Source organism: Carettochelys insculpta, chromosome 5 (genome assembly GCF_033958435.1).
Source record: "Carettochelys insculpta isolate YL-2023 chromosome 5, ASM3395843v1, whole genome shotgun sequence".
In the NCBI taxonomy this organism is placed as follows: domain Eukaryota; kingdom Metazoa; phylum Chordata; order Testudines; family Carettochelyidae; genus Carettochelys; species Carettochelys insculpta.
Window position 1 is genome coordinate 10,758,441 of NC_134141.1, and position 12,301 is coordinate 10,770,741.

Genomic DNA, 12,301 nt, shown 5'->3' on the forward strand with positions numbered 1-12,301 from the left:
GCTAAGTTTAAGGGCAACATCCTTACATCACTATAATGGGAAATACACTTATCCATGGTTCCTTCCCCCAGACTGGGCTTGCGCTTGCTTGAGTGCTTTATTCCCCTGGCGAATTTCCCATTCTTTTTTGCACTATTCTGGCAAGACTTTCAGCACTGTAGAATAACACACAATATCCACATACCGTTCATATATTCTTTGCTCCCTCTGTCTCCTTCCTCACACAGTATATATACACAAAGAACTCAGTCTCCCCCTGCTCCAAATTAAAGCTAATACTTGAAAATCCCAACAGCTGTATATTTTATTTCCTGCTCTAATCACTGATACAATACAAGCTGACGCCGGGGGTTAGTTTGCCTGTGTCACTTTTCCTAGTTTATTTTAATAATAATTTCATTCTACTTTCATAGCAAATGAGCTTCTGTTGTTTCACATACTTTTCATAGCTTCTAGAAATACCAGTGTCTCTCAGCTGCCAGCAGGAGCTGCATATATCTTTGGAAGGGGAACAAGGAGGAAGACTCAGTGGGAGTTTGCTATGAACAATAATCCGCTTATCTATCCTGTCGAATGATAACAAAAGTGACTGGCACCAAGGGCAGAAGTTGTGTTGTTTCTAAATATGATTGAGGCCTGAGGTTCAAAGCGAACTATCCATAACTGAATTAAGTAGAAAACCCTGTATTCTAATAGGAATATGTGGAATCCAATCCTGCCGTCCTTGCAAGCAAAGCTCTCCGGGAAGTCACTGGAAGTATTGTCTGAATAGAGACGGCACATGATGTACAGGTGTCAGGCTCTTGACAGCCCAGAAAGAGTTAACTCTTGTTTTGAGGAGGACTGAAAACCTGTACAACCACGCAGATAGAGCACCAAATATTGTCAGGTTATTCTCTAGGCTTCCTGATCATCTCCCCACGCAGCTATCCATTCACTTTCTATCCCCACCCCCACGCCCATTCAAGGATTTAACCATCTGCACCAGTCACCTGTACTTCATGAAGGAAGTCAACAGCCCTTCACTATCAGACAAGCAGTTGTGGGAGCCCGGGAGACTCTGAACAAGTGCTCTCCATGCCATTCAGTCACACTCTGCAGCAAGTACCCACTAACTGCTGAAGTAAGGTTGGTTGAGGTTGATTATTTTTTTTGGAGAGCCAGAAAGCTTCTGTTGTTATCTTGACACTGATTACCTGCCTCTTAATGCAACATACACAGGAGAGAATGTTGCAGCAGCCAGGGAACGGGGCGCCATGAGTCATAACCTCCCTGTGAGGTCACTGCTGAGTTGTCTTGTGCATCTGTTCACGGCTGCAAGGTGTGAGGTGTCTCCTTACTCCCCTGCTTGAGCTATTCGTGTCACAGCAGCACAAGGGCTGGGGCATTGCGTGTGGGGCTGGGGAGCAGACAGGGGAGATTTCTTGCATCTCTTCCCTCCCGGCATGCTGACCGGCACAGGTGAGCCAGGACACCTGTGGAAGTTGTCTGCCGCATATAGAGCCATGGAGAAGGATGTTTCATGCCCCTGCTCTAAAGTAGTGGGAAACAAGATGCTAGATTGGTGTCAACAACCTCTCAGAGGTGGAGTGCCCAAATTTAACCTTTTCACCTCTATGTACGGTCCAAGTGCCGGTGATGCTTTTTAAAGTCATTAATAGCCCTACTTACAACAGCTCATTAATACACAAATGAGGGTGCAGAGCTTTACCGTTTAGTTCGTGGTTGCTAGCATTAACAAAGTGCTTTTGTTAATCCACAGGTGGCTTGGCTTTGAGCAAGCTCCTGGCTACATGGGTGACCGACAAGGTGTGGGGCTAAGCTTCTGTCTCATGTGCCAATGAAAATCAGCTTCCAGGCCACTCTTGGCACCTGTGCAGGGGGTTGCTGACCCCTGCCCTAGATTGTGACTATATGAGTCTGCGTCTAGTACCTGGTCTGTTTTTAGAGTTTTGCAACACTCTCTGCCCCTGTTGATGGCTTATGGCAGAGCCACAGTCCAATCCTCCAGTAGTAAACGGCTGGGTAATTTGGGGTTGAATACACAACAGCTATGGAACAGAGAAGTGATAGTCCTTTTTGGCACAACTCCAGCGCCGCTGCTCCTGGGTTGCTTTGTTCAGTCCTTGGTGCTACCTCACAGGGATGATGCTGATAAGCTGGGGGAGAGTACAGAGGAGAGCCACTAAATGGAGCAGGGTGTTTCGGGGGACAGCTTGCTCATGTCTCTTACATGCTCTCAGGTTACATCAAGTAGTCACAGAAGCTGGGGGACCCAGCAGCTATTTTGGCATCTGTCATGGCAGCAACAAGGAGCTCCTTTTGCATGAACCTAGAGCTTCAAACACCCCAGGGCTTTTGCACACCTGTCACCAGACACACAGAGGTGCCTGCGGTCTCCATGACAGCAGAGACCATACATCAGCAGCTCTAGGGAAGTGAGCAGAATGATTCTCTTCACGTAAGGGAGAAAGGAAAGTGCTTGGCTTTATGATAGTTTCTTTCTCAAGCTTGGATGTCCAGGCCCAAAGGCATGAGAATCCTACACGCTTGTGAATGAGAATCTAGCGATGAGCTCAATACAGTCTCATGCCCAGGCAGACACATAGCTCACATGTACCCTAATAATCCGTGTTCGGTTGAAGCCAGAACAAATCATGGGGTAGAAGGGAGCCCCAAGGTCACCTACTCTAACTCCTTGCCAAAGTGCAGAATATGCTGCATCTCAACCATCCAGGACTCATGGCTCTCCAGCCTCCTCCTGAAAACCTCCAGTGAAAGAGTTTCTACTACCTCTGGGGGTGTCTGTTCTATTGCCGTACTGTTCTTACTGTTCCGATATTTTTTTCCTAAAATTTAATCCTGCTATTCTGTAGTTTAAACCCATCATCTCTTGTCCTGCCCTCTGCAGCAAGACAAAGCAAATTTTCTCCATCTTTTTATGGCAGCCTTGAATTATTTGAAGACGTCTGTCATGTTCCCCCCCCTAAATCTCTTTTCCAAACTAAACATGCCCTTTGTTCATGTGGCTGCTTTCCGTACTTTTGATCATCTTTGTTGCTCATGCCTGGATCCTTTCCACTTTTCCTATATTCTTTCTATGCATTAGTGGATGAAATTGGGCACAGTACTTCAGCTGAAGCCTAACCAGTGCCAACTAGAGCAGTACTACAGGTTGAACCTCTCTAGTGTAGCACACTGTTGTCTGGCAACATCTATAATCCTGCATGATTTTAGGTAGCCAGGCATCCACTTATTGTGGGTGTGATCAAGTTTCCCAGGGTCCCGTAAATTTTGTTTCCAACCACCAGTCCTGGCTATCAGTGTCCTGTGCTGTTATTTAGCTGCAATTTGTCCCTAAATGTTTTCTATAAACTGCTGCTAGACAATACTGGTCTGCCTATGGTCTGACAAATTCTCTCATTTGGCGTTGGATTGACACCGTCAGTCAATCAGGTCTATTTCAAAAAGTTGGATTTCCCCAGAGTTCTACAACCTAATACAGTCTTTCCATGGCAGTACACAAAACGCCATTCAAAGGAACGGGCTCAGAAAGTTTTGAGACACAAAGCGGAGTAAAACAAGAATGTGTCTTGTCACCTACACTCTTTCTGATATTCTTCTCAGTGCTTTTGAGCTATACATTTAAATCATTGAAGATGATGTTTATCCTCATATGTGCTATGACTGCAAGCTGCTCAACCTTGCTAGACTGGAAGAGAAGACTAGCTCTGAAAGACTTCTTTTATGCCAAGGATCAGCAACCAGGAGTCCAAGCTTTGAATGGCATGGGCTGTCACAGTGTGGGCAAGGGAATTGTCCTGGCTCTGTCAGCGCGGCTGCTGCTGTTGCTTTCTTCCTCTCATGAGCATCAATGAGGCGTACGCATCGCTGCTCTTCAAAGTTGTCATGCGCGTGTCGTACGAGAGCACGCCAGCCTGTTCGGTCTTTTGCATGCTGCTCTAGCTGATCTGGTTTTAAACCAGAATGAGCAATGTTGGCCTTCTCGCAGTCTTTATACCTCTTGCGAGGCCCACCTTGATTCCTTTTGCCCTGGGAGAGTTCACCGTAGAGGGGCTGCTTAGGGATTCTTGACTCCTCCATCGGACTGTACACAGAAGTCAAAAGGTCAATTTGGGCGCTTGGCCTCAGAAAGGTCGCTCACCCCTGCTTTACGCTGAGATGCAGCTCTTGTCTGTCATGGTGATGGTCTCCTACAAGAGCGTGTAAATCGCCTCCCCGATTCATGCTGAACTTTCTCACTCACCATTAGCGTGAACACGACAGTCATCAAGGGGCCGGCACAGAACGCCAGCTTCCCTTGCACCTAGTGATACCAGTCTCCAAACCATGTGTTCGTTTTGTTACCTGGCAGCTGCCGCCAGCAAGACCTTGTCATTGCATCAGAAGTTGGAGGGAGAGAGAGAGAAGTAGGCGTGAATGTTACTTAAGTGTCGACAGGTATTGTCACATTGCACCCTCCCCAGGTGCGGGCTCAAGGCAGGGGGGAGGGGAGATGAGTGATACAACTGTGCTTTTAAGAAATTTGAGGTGGGGGTGGCTTAGGGCAGGGGTATGGGCTGTGTGTAGGGATGCAGGAATAGGAGCTTGGAATGTGTGTGGGACGGGAGTCAGGGATAGGGTGTTTGGGAGGTTCAGGGGGCTGACAATGTTGGGGAGCTCAGGGGAGGGGTTGGAGTCTCTGTAGGGGTGCGTGCAGAGGGACAAGGATGTCATTTTGTGAGGGGGCGTGTCTCCAGCCGCATGTACCAGAACGCTGCTGCTCTTCTTCCGCTTCGCCTCACAAGCAGGGAGTGAGGGGGAAGTACAGAGCTGGCGTGAAGGACTCCTCTGCCCCCTTCCCCTTGGCAGCCAGGAATGACAGGAAGACCTGTAAACCATCACCTTCCCCTCACTCCCTGCTAGTCAGGGGGAAAGGAAGAGTAGCAGAGTGTCAAGTGAAGTGCACCCCCAGCCATTCCCTTATGCCTGCCTGCTGTTTAGCGCAGCAGCCTTCAGGAGAGCTCTGGGAGCCCAGCTGGGAGTGGCCACCCCTCCTCTGTCAGCTGAGCATCCCAGACCGCTGGCGGCTCCTTGTCAGAGTGGCACACAAGAAGCTCGTGATGATGACTGAGATCTTGGTATAGAAAGCCTGCATAGCCAGCATTCTTCTTTATGGCAGCAAGACATGAACTTCATATAGCAGGCAAGAAATAGACTGAATAACTCCCATCTATGGTGACTGAGACCCATTCTAGGCATTACCTGGCAAGCCAAAATCACCAATGAAGTATGAATGAGAGCACAAATCTCCAATCTGACAGCTATTATCAAGCATGCCCATCTTTGCTGGTTGGGTCATGTGCATAAGCTGCAAGATGGAAGACATCTTAAAGACATCATCTATGATGAGATAAAGGAGGGTTAAAGGCTGAGGGGATGCCAAAAACTTAGGTTTCAGTATGCCTGCAAGAGAGAGTTAAAATTCTTTGGTATTCAGCCACAGACTTGGGAATCCCAAGGAAAAGTTAGCAATCCATTCTGGAGATACGCGTCATAGAACATGATAAACAGTGGTTATCTACACTCACGAAGGTGTGAAAAATGAGTGACTAACCATGGACAACAAGAAAACAGCCTTCATTGCTCTCAATAATAAAATCATAAAATTTACTTGTCTAAAACTGGCTTTTGTAGTCCTCAGAAAGTGGCAGCACCCAAGTGTGGCCTCAGAGCCACAATAACCAAACGTCTGTAAAAGATAGCCAGGTGTCTTAGCGCAGCAGTTCCCAGGCTTTTCAGTAACATGGCACACTTCAAAGAGACAGACACGTCCAGGGCACACTTGCTTTTTTCAGCTTATAAGCATCCCATTTACTTATATTTACTGTGGTCACAGTCTTAGCAGAAAGGTTTGCAACATAGTAGTATATACAATGAACTCAACAAGGATCAAATGCATTAATGTTTGAAATCCACCATAGAGTACACCATCTCAGCAAGCACAGGCACATTTTGAAAATCTGCTCAGCATCATGCTAGGGATGTTGAGCGAACGAGTAACCCCTGAAAGCATTTTCCCCCATGGTGGCAAAGAGCCACCGTGGGAGGGAAATTGACAAAATGTCACAGCAGACGTGGATGGTTCTCACGGCACACCACCGTGCCACGGCACACTGCTTGAAAACCACTGTCCTGGGGCGTCAAAGCTGGCAGACTGTGCACTTGCTGAGCATTTGTAGGAATAACTTTCCAAAGAGGATCCTCCAGCACTGTTTCTTCTCCAAGTCACCACAGTCCCTAATGACCCAATCGAGCCTTTTGGTCTGCAATTTCCTTGACAGGTTTTAGGTGGCTCCTCAGTCAGCTCAGAATCAGGGATTTAGGTTTAGAAGTCAGAGGGGGATCAAATTTTCCTTTTGCAGAAATTCAGCATTGTTCAGCTCAGGGGGCTGAGCTGATCTCTAAGCACCATGATCTGGGACATGTGGAGTTTGTCATAAGAAGACAGGAGCTGACTCAATGTAAACAGGAGTCCAGCTGCCTATTTCACTGGTGGCAATGGGTGGAGAACTCAAACCATCAGAATTTAGGGCAACACTCTCATGGTCTTGGTCCAGGAATGTATTTAGGTACCTGGTTAACTGTACATGCCTAGAGAGGTAGAAGGGTGCAGTGCTCAGAGTGCTAGTTTGGTAGTTGGGGGAGCTGGTTTCAGTTCCCTACTCCACGTTGGGCAAGTCACTAAAATCCTCAAAGGTGCTTCAGTCTTCTTAATTTCAGTGTCAGTTAGGTGCCTAAATACCCGTGAGGATTGGGGGTCTTAGTCTCTGAGCCTCAGTTCCCCTATCTATAAAATGGGAATAACTGCATTTCCCTATCTTGCAAGCTTGCGGAAAAGACAGATATATTAGAGATTGTGAGGAGCCAGATAAGTACTTAAAATAGAAAAGTATGAGATTAGGCTCTTACGCTGTATGGACATTTATACTGCACTGCTCAAACACAGAGTTTAAATAATATAGTGTAGGTTCTACTTGTGTGTACAGAGCTGTGTACGTAGCATGAGCATATAAAACAACTTGGTATCTGTTTTTGTGTGTTGCATTTCTTTCTTCTGCTCTTGCATCACTGCAGCATGTTCCTGACAGCCCGATGGAGGTACCCGCATGTGGAAGTAAGTCCTGTGGAGGTCAGGATTTCCAAGAAAGGGCATTATCCAATTGCTTCCTTTTTTATTTGCAGGCTGGGCTGAGACACCCTTAACTCTTCACACACTCCAGAGGGGAGGCAGAAATCAGGAGACAGGAGAAAAAAAAGATTCAGAGCTCCACCTTGCAAACGACAAGAGGGATTGTGCTGAAACAACACGAGCAGCTGAGTGGGAGCGAGCACCACAGCCCATAAACATCGCAAAGGAGAAAAGCCCCACCCCAGCAATGGAGTGAGTATTGATGTTCTCTGTTTGTATGGCTACTATCCCTTCTCCTGGAGTATGTTTCCATGGTGACCGATTCATTGGGGTTGATCTAGCTGTACCGGTAACTGTCTAATCGGTTTGGCTTTCATGGATATTTTGTGCATCGTGGCAGGAGCTGGGGAGAATGGGAGTGCAGTGATTTGAATTTTATGATGCACAGGTAATGTTGTTCTTGGTGAAGGTTCTCTTACAGCCTCAGCCCCACACAGAGCTGATTTGCATGTCTCAGCACTGTCTCATCAGCCTGTGTTTCCCTGCCGGGTGGCTGCAAACAGCCATTATTTCAGTTTCATGGCCGCATCAGCGCTGTTTGTCTCAGGAAACCAGTGACAAACTGGGATCGCACACAAGCCATTAAAAAAGATTAAATGGAAGGAAAATAACTAACTTTGTGGAAAGACAAGGGTTAGGATGTCTAATGCACTGAATAACCCCTGGATGCGATAAAGATCTGCCTCACCCTGTACCGAGAAGATGGAGGTGGAGTTGTTTAGTAAGGGAAGCCACACTGGTGCTGTAGAATGAGCAGAGCTGGGCTCAGGGAACAGAGGAGGGAAAGGACAGAGCTGGGCAGGGGGGATGGAGAAGAGCTGGGCAGGGTTGTTGAGGATGGTGGCAGAGAGTGGAAGAAGGATGAAGGATGATGGGAGGGGCACCTCCAGGCAGGTGGGGGATGGGGTTGCAACCAACAGGGGGCCCCTCTGAAAGGCGGCACTTGGGGTTTCCCTAGGTGGGAGGACCAGGGCTTGTAGCTCTGTCTGAGGGAGTGGGACAGGGGACCCATTGTGCTGCCCTGGAGCCTGGAAGTCCTGTCAGCGGGCCTGCATGCGTCCTGAAACGTCTAAGGACTCACTGGATCTATGGTCTGATCCAATATGTCAACTCCTCTCTTCTCCAAGTGCTTTGCACTGTGCTGTAGTCAAGGTGGAACTGGTCTCAGGATCAGGGAGCTGTAATTGGCTCCTTTGTACTCCCAAACCCTTCAGCTGAGCCCAGTGGGTACTGGGTACATCTGAGAATCTGATCCAACGTCTCTACAGCTAATCAGATTGACATTTTTAGCTGCAGTTGGATGAGCACAGCTGGTACTCCAGCACTGGGTGCCTTAAAATTGCTTCAAGAAGGTTTGTTCCTCTTCCCTTCAATTGCACTTGCTGTTTTTGTTCAATCTCTGAGGAAGAGCAGTGCCTTGTTCAACAATATGAATGGCTCTTACAGGCAGGCAAACAGCAGTGGACACTAAGCTGCCCTCTATTATACGGTGTTTTTTGGAACACAGCAGCTCTGTGACACTACCCCGGGAGCAAACTCAGTGGCAGAATGCCCCATTAACTCAGCTTTGGTTAATGAACTGGAAGGGCTGGCAGGCTGTGGGGTTTTGTGTTGTTACTGCAGCCAAGTGGTCTTACACTTAGCTGGTTTCCAGTTTGCCATTTTCACTATGCAGGGGATGAAGACAGACGTGCATTAGAGCCAGTGACCTAGAGGTTGTCAATACACTGGCTGAGATAAGGCGAGAGAGACAGACAGAGAGATAAAGTTTCACTGCTAATCCAGTTTTGTTTCACACACGTAGCTCATTAAACCAGAAGCATTAAATACTGCCCGGTGTGAAAAATTTTTCAAAAAGCCACAAACCACCCTTCCTGTCTTGTTCTCTGTCAATATGCCCCTTTTGCCTTGCCACAAATCTCAGCATTGTGGAACAACAGTACACAGCCACATTTGCACTTTATCACTCACAAGAATTTGCCACGAGACATGCAAAGCTCAGAATTGCCAACAGTGTTGCTATAACTCCTTTGCACTTCAGTTCATTGAGGCAGATTTGTTGCCGGGCTGGTGCCATCACTGACCAGAAAACATTTGAAGCCAAATTCTGAAGCCAGCCTTGAAAATCACACAAGCAAATTTTATGTGGCCACATGTTCTCCCACTTTCCAACTCCTAGCCACTGAAGGCAGCTGCAGATAAAGGACGAGGAGCTGCAAGGTGTTTAAATTCACACAGCCAGTGAGAGCTAAAACAGGAAATAGAACCCAGGTCTATTGACTCCCTGTCCAGCCCACTATCCAGTTAGCCAGTCTCTGTCTTCATTGCTTCCTTTTTCTTCGTGTTTCCTTCTTGTTTACTCTTTTATAATAGCCTCCCTATTTCATTGCTCCATTTCTAGTTGGCAAGACTAGGTCACCAGGGCAAAACTAGCCTTTATCTGCCATTTCCAGAGGCTGCGCCAGTAACAGGCTCCCATCAACTTCGGTGGCCTTCAAATTAAGGTTCCTCCTGGCTGTGTCTACATGTGCCCCCCCCCACCCGCTTTCAGTGGAGCATGTTAATGAGGCACTTCAGAACAGGTTAATGAGGCACCGACGTGCTTCTTCAGCACCTCATTAGCATAATGGCGGCCAGTTGTGATTCAAAAGTGCAGCTTTCGAAATACAGACTGAGTGTATAGACACAGGTGCTTGAAATAAGCACCACACTTCGAAATTCCCTTATTCCCAGTTCCAGAAAGGGAGAGGTGTGTGAAGACACGGCCTCTATGTCCACAAGGGATAGCAGCTGGCAAAAGACACACCGCCTCCATCTTACCCTTTTTTCCCAGGAAGCAGGAGACCTGATGTTGAGGCAGTTACCTGCTCATTTCTTATGGTTTCCTTCCATCCAGCAGTGAGCAGTGAAGCAAAGATTTTGAGAAGGAATGCAGGAGTTTAAAAGTGGCTTGGGAAGAAAAAGGAAAGGAAGCAGTGAATTCCAGTGAATTAATGTGCTATTTATTTTTCTGGTCTGCGTGTATTTTCCAGTAATGGAAAAATGGATGAAACAGCCTGAAGAAGAAGCTGTAAATCCTCCCTTGACATAAACAGAGGGGAAGCAATGTGGAATAAATTAACCTCATAAATTAGGATTTCCCTGTTTTCACTCAGTGCTCCCTTCACTTGCTGATAAACCTCAGTGCTACATTAGTTCAGGTACTTCCTGCTTCTGACTTGTAGGAGACACAAAGGGAATGAATTCCAAAGTAGTCAGACTTTTCTGTGCAATGACTTTTGGACTTCAGGGCGATCAGTGGGAACTAGAGGGAAATAAGTAACTAAGCTAAAATGGGAGCAGGCGGCCTGTATTGTCATGATGTTTGTGAAAGAAGCAGCCTGTTAACTACCTTCCGTCTTAAGGGTTGAGGCCCCAACTTGGCGCTACTAAAACCTAGACTGGGGAGTCAGTTTGCACAGCTGTCTCCACATGGGAGCACAGATCTGTGTGATCCTAAAGAATATTGGAAGTAGAGAGTAACTGGGCTATTTGCATTTGAGATTGGGTGCAACTCCAACATGAATTCTTTTGAATGTTTTCCACCTTGTGTGCAGTTCCCAGGATGGAACAAAATGGAAATTTTGTAGCTGCATGGTCTGCCTCCCTGCACCTCGGCCTTCCTTTGCAGAGGTTCACATGTTTGCCTTGCATGGTCCTGGAGCCATCTAGGATAAATCTGAAGGACATTTTCATTGTCTGTGCTTGCAGAGACACTTATTACGGCTGCTCAGGTTCTCACCTAGATCTACCTGTAAAACAGATTTTCTATCTGATTTTTTTTGTTTAGATTTCCACACTTTTGATTTTTTTTTCCATAGGCTCATAGAAGATGAGCACTGGAAGGGACCTTGAGAGGTCAACGAGTCCAGTTCCCTACCCTCTCGGCAGGACTAAGCACCATCTAGACCATCCCCAATAAGTATCTATCTAACCTGCTCTTTAAAACCTCCAGTGATGAGAGATTCAAACCTAATAAAATAACTTTTTGAAGGGGGAAGTCATTTTGAAATGAAAAAATAGACCTTTTCAATCAAATGTGGAAATGAGTCATTTTGACCTTTTAACAAGTCCAGATTTTTTTTCTAAATGAAATTGATTGAAATCAATGTGATATTACAAAAATGTTTTCCTCTAATTAAAATGGTATTTTTCTGATGGAAAACTGCTTTGACTACAATTTTCCTAGCCACCTCCATTCACACTCTCCATAGCAAATGGGTCATGCCTCAGGTGGTCATTGATGAATACTTTTCAGATTTGATTTTTGAGCAGGGGCTAGAAACAGGAAAAGAGGGTGTAAGAAGCAGTTTGTCATAAATAACTAACTCTTTCTGTCTAAGGTGAGCACTGATTTACTCATGCACTGTAGATGGGACCTATTTCACTTGTCTGCCCTTGGAGGTTATGGAGTAGATTCCTCCTTACTTTAATTCTTTAAATCAAGAGCTGTCATCTTTCTGAAAGATCCAGCCTTAACTGTGAGTTACAGACCCAATGCAGGAATCACTGGATGAATCCTCTGGCCCGTCCTACACAAGAGGTCATACTGGACTATCCTAATGGTCCACTCCAGCCTTTAAAATTATCCATGAGTGGACCAAGGGCTGCTTCAGAACTCTCAGAGGGTAGAAGTATTGTTCCTCCATCAGCTCTTCTGGCTGAACTATGGTAGAACATGAGGATTCATATTTGTCTTGTAATAGGTCTTCCTCTCCAAACCTGTACTCCCACTCATGCCTTAGGGGCACCCTCCCACAAGTCATCTTCATAAATGTATTAAATGGTTGTCAAGGAGACAAAGACACAGTAGCGAGCCTTGTGCTTTGCAGAGTGTTGGTATGCTGCCCAGTTCTTGTAAATAGCTTGTAGACCTTCTTGTGGTGCTCTTTGTGTTTTAGGAAGTAGCCAGAGCATCAAGTTATAGGTAAAGCTGGACTTTACATGGTGTGTTTATTGCTGAATATGAAAAATTGCACTCTGCTATCCAGTTGTTTTTATAGTCTTGTT